The sequence below is a fragment of the Macaca fascicularis genome, chromosome 18 (genome assembly GCF_037993035.2).
Source record: "Macaca fascicularis isolate 582-1 chromosome 18, T2T-MFA8v1.1".
In the NCBI taxonomy this organism is placed as follows: domain Eukaryota; kingdom Metazoa; phylum Chordata; class Mammalia; order Primates; family Cercopithecidae; genus Macaca; species Macaca fascicularis.
In genome coordinates this window covers 65,454,845-65,469,422 of record NC_088392.1, presented here as the reverse complement: position 1 = coordinate 65,469,422, position 14,578 = coordinate 65,454,845, and the positions used below count along the sequence as shown (strand labels likewise).

The window sequence follows — 14,578 nt, the reverse complement described above, 5'->3', positions numbered from 1 at the left end:
CCTCCCGAGTAGTTGGGACTACAGGCGCGTACCACCACACCCAGCTAATTTTTGTATTTTTAGTAGAGACGGGGTTTCACCATATTGGCCAGGCTGACCTCGAACTCCTGACCTCGTGATCTGCCCACCTCAGTCTCCCCAAGTGCTGGGATTACAGGTGTGAGCCACTGCACCTGACTTTTTTTTTTTTTTTTTTTTTTTTTTTGAGGCAGAGTCTCACTCTGTGGTCCAGGCTGGAGTACAGTGGAGTAATCTCGGCTTATCGTAACTCCACCTCCTGGGTTCAACAGATTTTCTTGCCTCAGCCTTCAGAGTAGATGGGACTACAGGCACACGCTATCATGCCTGGCTAATTTTTTTTTTTGTATTTTCAGTAGAGATGGGGTTTCACAACATTGGCCAGGCTGGTCTCGAACTCCTGACCTCAGATGATCCTCCCACCTCGGCCTCCCAAAGTGCTGGGATTACAGGCGTGAGCCACTGAGCCCAGCCTCATGTATTTCTTGGGCATCATTATTAAGCACACACTTTATTTAGGGCACATAAATTGGTACAGAAAAAGAAAGAACGAAGCCTTATCCTAGAAAGGTCTGTACCCTAAAACAGGAGTCCCCAAACCCGGGCTGCAGACCAGTACTGGTCTGTGGTCCTGCTAGGAACCCGGCAACACAGCAAGAGGTGAGCGGAGGGTGAGTGAGCATCACCACCTGAGCTCTGCCTCGTGTCAGATCAGTGGCGGCATTAGATTCTCACCAGAGCACGAACCCTATTGTGAACTGTGTATATGAGGGATTTAGGTCGCGGGCTCCTTATGAGAATCTAATGCCTGATGATCTGAGGTAGAACAGTTTGAGCCCAAAACCATCTCCCCAGCCCCACTCCCACCCTTACCCCCGAGTCCATGGAAACACTGTATTCCACAAAACCAGTCCCTGGTGCCAAAAAAGTTGGGGAGCACTGCCCTACAAGAGGCACCAAGACAAAAAAAAAAAAGTTTATAGGAATTAAATAACAACGTAATGTTTAAGAAAAACAACTGACAAGAAGGACAGCACTCCTTATAAAACATTAAAATTTCCTTTGTAGATAAGTAATTTTATTCAAAAGCAAGTACTAAAAAGAAACAAAAATAATTCTGTAGTTATCATGGTGGTTAACATATCTGAAAACAGCATTAACTCTACTTCCTATTTGAATCACTGTTTGGCATAAGTAGGTCTTTTCACTCTCAAAAATGTGTTCCTATGAAGGTCCAGTACCATTGAGTATATGTTTAAGTTGGGGATAAAGAAATGGTAGTATCAGTATATGCCCTGGTCCTCTAAAGAAAACCTTAACCCATTTACTCATTAAAAATAAAAAACAAAAACAAAATATTGACAAGAGGAAGGTCCAAAGTGTATATATATCACTTAAAAACAAGTATTATGTCCAGATTAATGCAAAATAAATGTACTTAGTTGAAATGGTTTCTGATATTTTGTTAATTATACATTAAGATACTTTAAATCTGTCCCTGCCGTCAGATAAAAATCTTAACATTTAAGAAGTCTTTTCATCAAAAAATAACTAAAAGGTGAGGACAGAACAAGATTTGTTAAAAGACACAAGATTACAGCTAGGGTGAGGCACGGTGGCTCATGTGTGTAACCCCAGCACTTTGAGAGGCCAAGGTAAAAGGATCACTTGAGGCCAGGATTTCAAGACTAGCCTGAGCAAAGAAGTAAGGCTTCATCTCTACAAAAAATTTAAAAATTAGCTGGGCATGGTAGTGTGCACCTATAGTCTCAGCTACTTGGGAGGCTAAGGCAGGAGAAGCACTTGAGCCCAGGAGTTCAAGTTTTCTATACTACTGTTCAAGACCAGTATGGCCAACATGGTGAAACCCCATCTCTACTAAAAATACAAAAATTAGCTGGGCATGGTGGTGGGCGCCTGTAATCCCAGCCACTTGGGAGACTGAGGCAGGAGAATCGCTTCAACCCGGGAGGCGGAGGTTGCAGTGAGCAGAGATGGTGCCACTGCACTCCAGCCTGGGAGACAGAGTGAGACTCCGTCTCAAAAAATATATATATAATATTTATATACACACACACACACACACACACACACACACACACGGATATGAAGGCCAAATGATATTTTACCACAGTTTACGTCTTACAAAATACATCTTACAGAATAGTTTTCTCTTGTTAGCTTCTTTAATAAAGCCCAACTAATTGAAAACTACCATATTCTAAAACAAATTTGACTTTACAGACTTTATTTTCCATTTTGAACCTCTGATACACATTGTGAAGATTTATTCTCTACTTAGTTGCTAAATAGCAAAAGAGAGTACCATATGCTAGGTGCCATATGACTTAAATAGTGCCTGAACAGATGTCGCAACACGAACTGTGGACCAAGTACTGAGGAGATGTACCAGAAGAAACAGACACAGCCTATGCCTTCCATAAATTTTCTGGGTAATCTAGTAATTTTCCACTTTCAGGGCATAAATGACAGGAAAATAGAAGCATAACCATTCATAGAGTTCTTTTATTAAACACCATCATAAGCTTAATCATCCTGTTTTTGTCTGTTTTAGATAGTTCATAAACTTTAGATACTTGTTAACATGAAGAAACATTAATTGTCCAAATACATGCTTAGGAATACTTACAAATGTTTGACAATACTGGTTCTGCAAGGTTTCAAAAAATATTCCAAATATATGTATGCGTACATATATATATATAAAAAGAGGTTTTCATAAGAATCCACCATTAAGAGAGTGTCGAATTCTTTTGTCCAAAAGAGTTAAATGTTACCTCATTTCTCTGACAATCTAGTGTTAAAACAAGATTTTTGAAGTGAACTTCCACAGTGGAACAGTTTAAGAATTGCTGAACCTTGCCGTATGCCACGCTGCAGTGCAGCACATCAGGGTCCATTCAACTCGCACTGGCACGCTTCTTATAGAATGATGTTTACATAAGGTTAATTTTAAAAAATTAAAATCGCTAAGCTTCTAGAAAAGTGACCAACTGGGAATCACTGCAAATATGTTTTAGCTGGTTAATATTTAGAGACTAAACTGTCATGAATAAATGCAAAAAGGCCAGTATGTTGCCTTATTTGGCCTGCTATAAGAATTTGATGCTGTTGATTTTCAGGAAAAACGTTATTTTTTGTACTAAAAATGTTTTTAAAGTCATGAAAGCTGTGAGAAGATCGTATTGGAAAAGCTTAACTTTAGAGACATAAAAAGCTCACAATCTGTCGTTTTTTATGATTACACTGAACAATTTTTAATTGGGTACATTTTTAAAACAGTGGGAAGACACTTGTTTCTTTATGTGAACAAATTAACCCCTTGTACAGACAACCTCCACTGTTATCCTAGTGTAAAAAAAAAGTCCACATTTCCTTAGCCTAACATTTAAGATGCTCAATAAACTAAATTTGTTTCATCCAGACTGTTCTCCTGGAAATGTTTGTTTACCTAAAAACAGTCTTCAAAATACTGTTGAATACTGGATGTTGAATGCTGACTACTGAAATCTTACTTGAACATTGGAAATAATTATCCATATTCAGAAGTTTCCCTACTTGACAAAAAAAAAAAAAAAAAAATTATTTTCTTTTAAGGCCTAGTTCAAATGCCGTTCTCCCCCAGGAAGCCTTCCTTAAATATCACTGCGGAGACTGGGTGCAGTGGCTCATGCCTGTAATGCCAACACTTTGAGAGGTCAAGGCAGGAGGATCACTTGAGCCCAGGAGTTCAAGGTTGCAATGAGCTATGACCACACCACTGCACTTCAGCCTGTGTGACAGAGTAAGACCCTGTCTCTAAAAACAACAACAAAATATCACCATGGGACATGACAGTAGCTGCTCCTGGACTCCAACAGCGGCCACACCCACTTGTCATAGGGGCATGAGGCATTGTACGTATGTTGTCTCTCTGCCACCCTCTATAAACTCTCAACCTCCTTATCTCCATCCTAACACCAAGCTTTGCCCAAATAAAACCTCTCAAATATTTATTAAATGAATAAGAAAACTAATAAAATATCTCATTCCACACGTTGCTACCATAATTCTTTTAATGTAAAATATAATCTGAATCCAAATAGCTTCAAGTTATTATATTTTACCTTAAAATAATTATGGTTCTTTAGTTTAAAAATGTGAAATGAAAACTTTTTCATTTATATTACTATGGGTTGGTTAATTAGGGCAGATTGAGAAATAAGTAATTTTTAACTACATTTTGTTTTTTACTTGTGGCACAAGAAAATATATTTTGCAGCCGGGCGCGGTGGCTCACGCCTGTAATCCCAGGACTTTGGGAGGCCGAGGCGGGCAGATCACGAGGTCAGGAGATACAGACCATCCTGGCTAACACGGTGAAATCTTGTCTGTACTAAAAATACAAAACAATTAGCCAAGCGTGGTGGTGGGCGCCTGTAGTCCCAGCTACTCGGGAGGCTGAGGCAGGAGAATGGCGTGAATCCAGAAGGCGGAGCTTGAAGTGAGCTGAGATAGCGCCACTGCACTCCAGCCTGGGTGACAGAGCGAGACTTCGTCTCAAAAAAAAAAAAACAAAAAAAATATATATATATATATATTTGCCTGTTTTTTGAACATTTAACTGAAGTATTTCCATCATTTGGGACAAGTATTTAAAAGAAAAAAACTGGATGAAGTCATTTTATTTCCCCATCCTTGCCCTTCTGGTAATGGTGCTGCCTTGAATATGTATGTGGCTTTTTTTAATAATTAAACACAAACAGGAGAGAGACTAAATAGTCCAAAAACTACAAAATCTAGTGACAAAGCTAAAGATCAGAGAAAATACAGAAAATAACAACAAAATGGGATGATTTCTCTTCTGTGGTGTAAAAAAATGCAATACATAATGACTTTATACATGAAAGACCTGATCTAACCCGAATGAGCAAAGTCCATTTTAAAATGGACTTTCAAGGCGGGGCAAGGTGGCTCACACCTGTAATCCTAGCACTTTGGGAGGCCGAGGTGTGCGGATCACCTGAGGTCAGGAATTCAAGACCAGCCTGGCTAACATAGTGAAACCTCGTGTCCACTACAAATACAAAAATTAGCCGGGCATTGTAGTGTGCGCCTGTACTCCCAGCTACCCAGGAGGCTGAGGCAGGAGAATCACTTGAACCCAGGAGGTAGAGGCTGCAGTGAGCCAAGGTCGCGCCACTGCACTCCAGCCTGGGTCACAGAGCAAGACTCCGTCTCAAAAAATACATAAAATGGACTTTCATATCAGATTGGAATTATATAAATGCTTCAATGAAAATCAGTACTCTTTTCAAAACAGGGAAACAATGTTTGCACATAAAAATCAACTAATCTTCTAAAAACTTCTACTCCATAAAAGTATAACTTGAAAAATATCAAAAGAGGTCATGCTGAAAGACATAAAAATATAAATCTATTTTTTGTTGAAATTAAAATGACTACGTTGAATACAATCATCCACTGAAGAAGTACCTCTGATCATTTTATCTATATATCTACATCTATATAATTTACATTCATTATACTGGAGGATATAAAATATATAGCTCAAAGTGCCATGTATTAAATGACTAATAAAAAAGATAATATCAGGGATGTTGTGAGACATAACTAGCAAATTGTGCATGCTTTTAAAAAACATTAAAATTTCAGAGGCCAGGCACGGTGGCTCATGTCTGTAATCCCAGCACTTTGGGAGGCCGAGGCGGGCGGATCACGAGGTCAGTTCAAGATCATCCTGGCCAACATGGTGAAACCCTGTCTCTACTAAAAATACAAAACAAAAAATAGCTGGGCATGGTGGCGCATGCCTGTAATCCAGCTACTCAGGAGACTGAGGCAGGGGAATTGCTTGAACCGGGACCCACAAGGCAGAGGTTGCAGTGAGCAGAGATCACGCCACTGCACTCCAGCCTGGGATACAGAGTAAGACTCCGTCTCAAAAAAAAAAAAAAAAAAAAAAATTAAAATTTCAGAGAAGAGCATTGTTATTATGGACTAGAGTAATCTATAGTTGAATGAAAAGATGTTGCACTTGAGTTGGATCTTAAAGAACAAGGAACCTTTTTTTATTGCTAAATATAAACCCAATAAAACAAACACTTCTAATATAGAGTGCCAAAAATACTAGTCCTGAGGGAAGATAGTTTCAGAATTATGATCAGTGAGAACTCTAGTAAGGTGAGAAGTTTTCATCTGCCAGTTATGGAGTGGCAATCGCGTGGCAGGCACCAGCTAGGTGCTGGAGAAAAAGGGGTAAGTAGGACAGACAGTCTTTGTTTTTACAGAGCTTGCTGTCTAGCAAGGAAAATGGAAAATAAAACAATTCCTATTGAAAGAATAACACTGATCAAAGGGAGACTTCAGAAGAATAAGAGGAGAGGGATATTTATTTGGAAAAAATAAAATAATTACATTTAAAAATTTAGAAAAGAGTACAAGTCACAAAGACCTAGAGTCAAACAAAACAGGAAAGAAGCCAGCAGAACTATAGAATGTGTTTTGCACTCTCCTGCAAATGAGAATGAAGTGAGGCAATGAGGAAGATTAATTTTAATCAAACCGAGTAAAATCTTCATCAGAGGGTATAATTGGATTTGCATCACTTCTGATTGAATTGTCCAATGGGTTCCTCACCTTATGGTAATGGCCTTACGAGAAAAACAGAGTCAATGAAGTAAATGGTAACTAGGGTTGAGCCACATATGATCTAGAAAGGGCCACCTGTGGCCAAGGTCAAGGGAGGAGTCTTGGGAAGGTCTGTGCCACAAAGAATAAGGCGCAGAACTGGATGACACATTAGAGTTAATCCACTCTGCGTGCTTGAGAGAGCTTCAGGGTATGATGCTTGCCTGTCTTCTAGACTTTGGCAGAAGTGGGCTGGGCATGGTGGCTCACGCCTGTCATCCCAGCACTTTGGGAGGCCAAAGCAGGCAGATCACCTGAGGTCAGGAGTTCCAGACCAACCTGGCCAACATGGCGAAACCCTGTCTCTACTAAAAACACAAAAATTAGCTGGATGAGGTGGTACTTGCCTGTAATCCCAGCTAGTCGGGAGGCTGAGGCAGGAGAATTGCTTGAACTGGGAGGCAGAGGTTGCAATGAGCCGAGATCATGCCACTGCACTCCAGCCCGGGCAACGCAGAGAGACTCTGTCTCAAAAATTAAAATAAAATAAAATAAAATAGACTTTGGCGGAAGTGAAAGTGAGCAATAAATCACTTAGTCTCATAGCCACACTGTCTCACCTATTGGACTCTTCAATCTTGCTGCCTGGAAGAAAGCTTGGACCAAAGACAGAAGCTCGCTCTCCAGTGCCCTGTAAAACACACCTGAATAGGGGCAACTGTTGTGGCCTGTACCTTTGCTTGCTCTTCCTGTCCCTTCTAACACCTGAGGAGGCTGGGCCTGCCCAGAGAGAGAAACGGAAACAGGAAGCATTACATTAAAGAGTGGCTAGTGCTATGGTAGAGAAAGTGCAAGGTGATCCGAAAACACGTAAGAACATTTAGCCTAGTCTTAGAGAAGTTAAGGAGAAGTTTCTGAAAACTACATGTAAAAGACTAGAAAAAGTGATTTCCTACCTTGGAAACAACATATGCTAAGACCCACAAGCATGAGAAAAGGTCACTGTTGCTGCACAGAGTGTAGAAGGAAGGAAGGAAGGAATAGCTAACAGAGGAAGCAGCTGAAGTGAGTAGACGCACAGGTCATAAAGTCAGTCAACTTAGAGTTTAGATTATACCCTAAGGCACTGAATGCTTCTGTTAAGGATGTGACAATTCCAATTTGTGTTTCAGAAGCACCTAACTACTCTGTGGAATATTCCATGGAGGTAAAAGAAGGAACATAAGAGTGGAGGCAGGACTGGGTGCCGTGGCTCACACCTGTAATCCCAGCACTTTCGGAGGCCAAGGCAGGCGGATCCTGAGGTCAGAAGTTCGAGACCAGCCTGGTCAACATGGTGAAACACTGTCTCTACTAAAAATACAAAAATTAGCTGGGCATGGTGGCATGTACCTATAATCCCAGCTTCTTGGGAGGTTGGGGCAGGAGAATCCCATGAACCCAGGAGGCAGAGGTTGCCGTGAGCTGAGATTGGCCGTTGCACTCCAGCCTGGGTGACAGAGCAAGACTCTGCCTCAAAAAAAAAAAAAAAAAAAAAAAGAGTGGAGGCAGTGTGGTCAGCCAAGAAGTTGTGGTAATCAATGGGAAAGATGGCTATGGCCTATTTTAGCATAATGGTAGGGGGCCATAGGAAGAGAAACAAAGTAGAGTGATATGAAGAGACAGGACTGACTATCTATAGCCTGAACACACCCAATTTCAGCTAATCTTGGAAGCTAAGCAGGGTCAAGCCTGGTTAGTACCTGAATGGGAGAACTAATCAACAAAATATATTTGGAGAAAGAGGAAGTACAATGACTCCAAAATTTGGTCTTGGGAAATTGAGTGAATTGATGATGTATTTTTGGTAATGAAGAACTGAAAGAACGAGGACAAGAAAAGAGAAGGAAAAAAACAACAGCAAAAAACGGAGATTTCTTTGTTGTGGAATGGAAACTCCTGCTCTACATCAATCCCACTCTACCCTTGAACTTCTGAATAGAAGACAATGAAGATTTAAACACCGCCTGAACTATAACAGCCAAGCTAATGTAATCATCCTCAACAAATTCTACCTTACATTGTAGATCTGGTTATAAATCTGCAAATCTTCTCTTGTTCCTAGATCAAATGTTCAGGGGTCAACACTGAATTCTTGATATTCATTCTAGACTGTTTATTGTTTTTTCCTGTTTTTTTTCTTTTTTTTTTTTTGAGATGGAGTTTGGCTCTGTCACCCAGGCTGCAATGCAATGGCATGATCTTGGCTCACTGTAACACCCCTGCCTCCTGGGTTTAAGCGATTCTCCTGCCTCAGGATCGAGTAGCTGGGATTACAGGCACATGCCACAATATTCGGCCAATTTTTATATTTTTTAGTAGAGATGGGCTTTCGCCATGTTGGGCAGGCTGGTCTCGAACTCCTGACCGCAGGTGATCCGCCACCTCAGCCTCCCAAAAGTGCTGGGATTACAGGCATGAGCCACCATGCCAACCTGTTTATTGGTTAAGAACACACTCTGGAGCCAGGGTTCCCAGAGCCAAATGTTAACTCTGATTTTTACAAGCTCTGTGACCTTAAGTTATATAAGCTCCCTGTGCCTCAGTTAACTTATCCGTTAAATGGAAAGAATAGTTGTATATACTGCATAGGGCTGTTATTGGGCACAAATAAGTTAATACAGATGCTCCCCAACTTACAATATTGTTATATCCCAATAAATCCACCATAAACTGAAAATGTCACTTTCACGCTATTGTAAAGTTGAACTATTGTAAGTTAGGGACTGTCTACACGTCAACTACACAGGACGATGTACAAAAAAAGGATATATGTGTTTGCTTTATACTAGATAATATAAATTGTAGAGTATTGACATGTTTTATATTAGAAAGAGCATGGGACACTGGTGGTACCTGGCAGACTAGGCTGATGGGACCATCTCTTCAATCACAATCCATAAAGACACCGAATAAATCGGTAAAATAACATAGTGCAGAGTTTGAAAGAATAAAATCCCCAGATATGCTAGAAAGAAAGAAACAAACACAAGGCAAGGCTGATGCAACAGGCCTAACCAGTGATGCCTGGTAGTAAGGTCAAGCATAGAGGTGGGTGTCAGACAGAACATACACCCAGAGGATTAACAGATGAGCCCGGTCGAACACAGTGGCTCACGCCTGTTAATCCCAGCACTTTGGGAGGCCGAGGCAGATGGATTGCCTGAGCTTAGGAGTTCAAAACCAGCCTGGGTGACATGATAAAACCCCGTCTTTACTAAAAATACAAAAGTATTACCCAGGTGTGGTGGTGTGTGCTTGTAGTCCCAGCTACTTGGGAGGCTGAGACCGGGGAATCGCTTGAACCCGGGAGGTGGAGCTTGCAGGGAGCCGAGATCATGCCACTGCACTCCAGCCTGGGCGACAGAGCGAGACTCTGTCTCCAAAAAACAAACAAACAAAAAACCACAACAACAATAACAAAAATAGATGAGGCTTTACAGCTACATGAATGGAAGGTATGTGGCTTTGGCCTCCCAAATCAAGTGGGTAAGGCCTGGTAAGGGGGCAGACCCCTAGTGACAGTGGGAGTAGAACACTGCCCTTGTGCTCAGGGATGCAGGGAAGAACACTTTCTTGCCTAAGCTCTGGGTGAGAAACCTGAGAAACTGAAGCCCTTAGCTTGTAGCATGCCTAGATATGAAATCCAAATTTAAAACTAGTAGCCCAGAAGCAGAGAAACCTTTACAGCCTCAACAGCAACACACACAAAACTACTCTATATGGACACCTCCAAACCCAAGAAGCAGGAAAAACAAAAACAAAACAAAATCAAACAAACAAACCACAAGCTCCACTGAAGATGAGCTCTCCATAAGCCCATCTTGTGATGACCCATTGTGATGGACATTCAGCAGAAGAAACAAAAGACTTAGCTGTGCAACAACTTCACGTATAAAAACGTTCTGAAAAAAAGGCTTTCAATTAATATGTCTGAAGTTATTAGAAATAAAATTAGAAATGTATGTAATGTAAAAGAACATGTCGCTATGGGGAAAAATAACAACTTTTTTAAACCACCGCCTAAAATTTCTAGAATTATAAAATACAGTCACTAAGATTAGAAAGTAGAAAGTCAAAAGATTAAACAGAAAAACGGACTAAATTGAGAAAGAAACTAAAGCTAGAAAATAGATCTGAGAAAAGTACTCAGAATGCAACAGAAAGAAATGGAATGAGAAATGAGGTAGGAGGATAGAACGAGAAGGCCCAACATATGTCTATTAAGAGTTCTGGCAGGAGAGAATATAAAGAATGATGAAGTAAAATTGGAAGACATAATAGCTAAAAACTTTTCTAACTTAAAGATAACAAATGAGTCCTTGAATTAAACAACAGAGTTTCAAGCAAGCTATAGAACAACAAAATCCAAAACCAGAGACAGAATAAAACTGCAGAATACCAAAAACAAAGTGAAAATCTTTGCAGTAACAAGAGGGGAGAGAAACAAAACAAAACAAAACAAAAAAACCCAGAGAGATTACTTGTAATCCCAGCACTGTGGGAGACTGAGGCGGATCATCTGAGGTCAGGAGTTCGAGACCAGCCTGGCCAACATGGTGAAACCCCGTCTCTACGTAAAAAGACCAAAAATTTAAAAATTAGCCGGGCGTAGTGGCGGGCGCACCTGTAATCCCAGCTACTCAGGAGGCTGAGGCAGGAGAATCACTTGGACCCAGGAGGCAGAGGTTGCAGTGAGCCGAGATCGCGCCACTGCACTCCAGCCTGGGCAACAGCGAAACTCTGTCTCAAAAAGAAAAAAGAAAATATCAGAAGTCAGAAGAAGTTGCAATCGCATCTTCAAAATGCTAGTGGAAGATAACTATAACCCAGTGAGGGTGAAATAAAGATTTAGATAAGGTAGAAATTCTTCTACTCACAGACCCCCATTGAAAGAACTACTCAAAGATTTGCCTCAGGAAAAAAAAAAAAAAGGCAGAATTCAGGGGAGAGGAGTAGGATATAAAAATCAGTGGCATTAACTGTGGAATCCCTCTTGGCAAAAGAATGCAAAATATGCCACAGTTTTGATGGTTTGTTCCCTATTTCATGTCCCTGAAAGGTCTCTTTGACTTGTACAATCTTCAAATTTACTAACTTGACAGAAATTTATTATTTGTTTCTCCCTGAGTTTGAGAGATCTAAGGTATAAATGTAAGCTAGACAAGTAGGACATTCATTTCATTCACTCATTCATCACACAGAGAGAGAGAGAGAAAGAGAGACAGCCAGAGAGAGAGAGGAGAGAGAGACCCCCATCACATGCCAAGTTTTGTTGAGGTACCACAGATAATCAGCAAACAGGTAAAAATCCCTGCCCTAAAGTTTATATCCTGGTGGGAAAGGCAGGCAATCAACTACACACGCTCACAGGAAGTCTGATAAGTAACAAAGAGAAACTACAGCAAGGTAGAGGGGTAACAAGTGCTGAGGGGAGGTGAACTTCAGAGGATGAGGTATCAGCTCAGGGTCTCAGCAGGCAAGAGCTGGCCTGCTCAAAGGTAACTGAGGTCCAGGCACAGTGGCTCATGCTTGTAATCCTAGTACTTTGGAAGGCTGAAGCGGGTGGATCACTTGAGGTCAGGAGTTCGAGGCTAGCCTGCCCAACATGGTGAAACTCCATCTCTACTAAAAATATAAAAGTTAGCCGGGCATGGTGGCGGGCGCCTGTGATCCCACCTACTCAGTAGGCTGAGGCAGGAGAATCGCTTGAATCTGGGGGGTGGAGATGGCAGTGAGCCGAGATTCACCACTGCCTTCAGCCTAGGCAACAGAGACACCTGTCTCAAAAAAAAACAAGAAGAAGAAGAAGAAGAAGAAAGAAAGAAAAAACGTTAACTGAGAAGAATTTGAAAAAGAGATTGCTCGCAAAGGTGAGGAGGGTTGAAGTAATAGAGACTGCCGTGCAGGACACAGTTAACACCCTGGCACAGGGGGAGAGGACGGTATTGCTAAGCCCAGCAAGAGCCAGAGTCTAGAACAGGACAGTGGCCAGGTAGAGGAACCCGGCAGCACTGCGGAACCACAGTCCGGCTGGAGGGAATGAAGATAAAGCCCTGAAACGATCTGGACAGAGCCTCCAATTTGCTGAATCCAATCACAAGTCCGACGGCCAAGAAGCCCCAGGGCTGAGGCTGCAGTACACGAGCAGGACAGAGCGAACCAGGAGAAGCAAACCAGCGCAGGAGGCCAGGAAAAGTCTCCTTGTGCAGGCACCTTTTGAAGAAAGGACTAGTGAAGGAAGGAAGAGAGTGACTACGCCACTCAGGAGAAAAGCCTTCCAGAAGAGGGAGCGGCTCATGAAAAGCCCCAGGCAGGCATAGGGGCATAGGCCATTGAGAATGAACAGTGCTAAGTAATATAATATTCCAGCCTGCAACTAATAATCAAAATAACCTAACCACTGTCCTTCCCAAAGCTATCACTGCTGATAAAAATATATGTTGGTTCAACTGAAGTAAAGGGATGCCATAGGTACACTTGGACAGATACAGAATACTTATGGTCCATTTACTCTAATATTAACATTTCCTCACATTCCCTGGAAATATAGAAACTGAATCTTGGAATCGACTAAAGGAAACTAACATGTCATTAAAATAGTTAATCATGGCCGGGCGTGGTGGCTCACGCCTGTAATCCCAGCTTTTTGGGAGGCCGAGGCCGGCAGATCATGAGGTCAGGAGATGGAGACCATGCTGGCTAACACAGTGAAACCCCGTCTCTACTAAAAATACAAAAAAAATTAGCCGGGTGTGGTGGCAGGTGCCTGTAGTCCCAGCTACTCGGGAGGCTGAGGCAAGAGAATGGCATGAACCCAGGAGGCGGGGCTTGCAGTGAGCGAGATCACACCACTGCACTCCAGCCTGGGAGGCAGAGCAAGACTCCATCTCGGAAAAAAAAAAAAAGTTAATCATAAACTCACAAATAACTACATCATTTATACTTTAGTGAAGTCATTTATATATGCATCATGGCTGAAGTCTAAGCATCTGTTAAGAGTTTAAGAAAACATAATTTTTTAATTTACACAAGAATAGGCACCGTTTTCTCAATGCTTGCTTGATTTGTAGGCTTTTGTTTGTTTTTTTTTTGAGACACAGTCTCCCTCTGTCGCCCAGGCTGGAGTGCAGTGGCACTCAGGTCACTGCAATATCAGCCTTCCGGGTTCAAGCAATTCTCCTGCCTCAGCCTCTTGAGTAGATGGTTACAGGCATGTGCCACCATGCCCAGCTAATTTTTGTATCTTTAGTAGAAACAGGGTTTCACCATGTTGACCATGCTTGTCTTGAACTCCTGACCTCAGGTGATCCACCCACCTTGGCCTCCCAAAGTGCTAAGATTACAGGTGTGAGCCACTGTGCCTGGCCTTGTAGGCTATTTACAGTCAACTCCTGATAACTCATAATAGAGAATGAAGACATAAAAAGTTATTATTGAAAGGAAGATTAATAATCAGCTAGACAAGATCATATATACATTTGTAGAATCATAAAAGGCCAAGGCCTGAAAACAATCAACTTATTTATTTTAGGGATGAGGGCAGTGAAACTCGCAAGAGTTAAAAGTATTGTTCAAAGTAACAGTCAGCAAGTGGAAGAGTAAGGATTCAAGCCTAAGACATTCTGTGTGTGTGTGTGTGTGTGTGTGTGAGAGAGAGAGAGAGAGAGAGAGAGAGAGAGAGAGAGAGAGAGAGAGAGACAGAGTCTTGCTCTGTCACCCAGGCTAGGGTGCGCCGGCACAATCTCGGCTCACTGCCACCTCCGTCTCCTGGGTTCAAGCGATTCTCCTGCCTCAGCCTCCCAAGTAGCTGGGGTTACAAGCACATGCCACCACATGTGGCTAATTTTTATATTTTTAGTAGAGACAG

The 14,578-nt window shown here is 41.7% G+C and overlaps 1 protein-coding gene across 8 annotated transcripts in view; it reads right to left on the bottom strand.

Moving 5' to 3' along the window:
• The window catches only part of OSBPL1A (oxysterol binding protein like 1A), a 225,405-nt gene that overhangs the window by 122,349 nt on the left and 88,478 nt on the right, over positions 1–14,578 (bottom strand). The gene's annotated exons all lie outside the window — the stretch shown is intronic.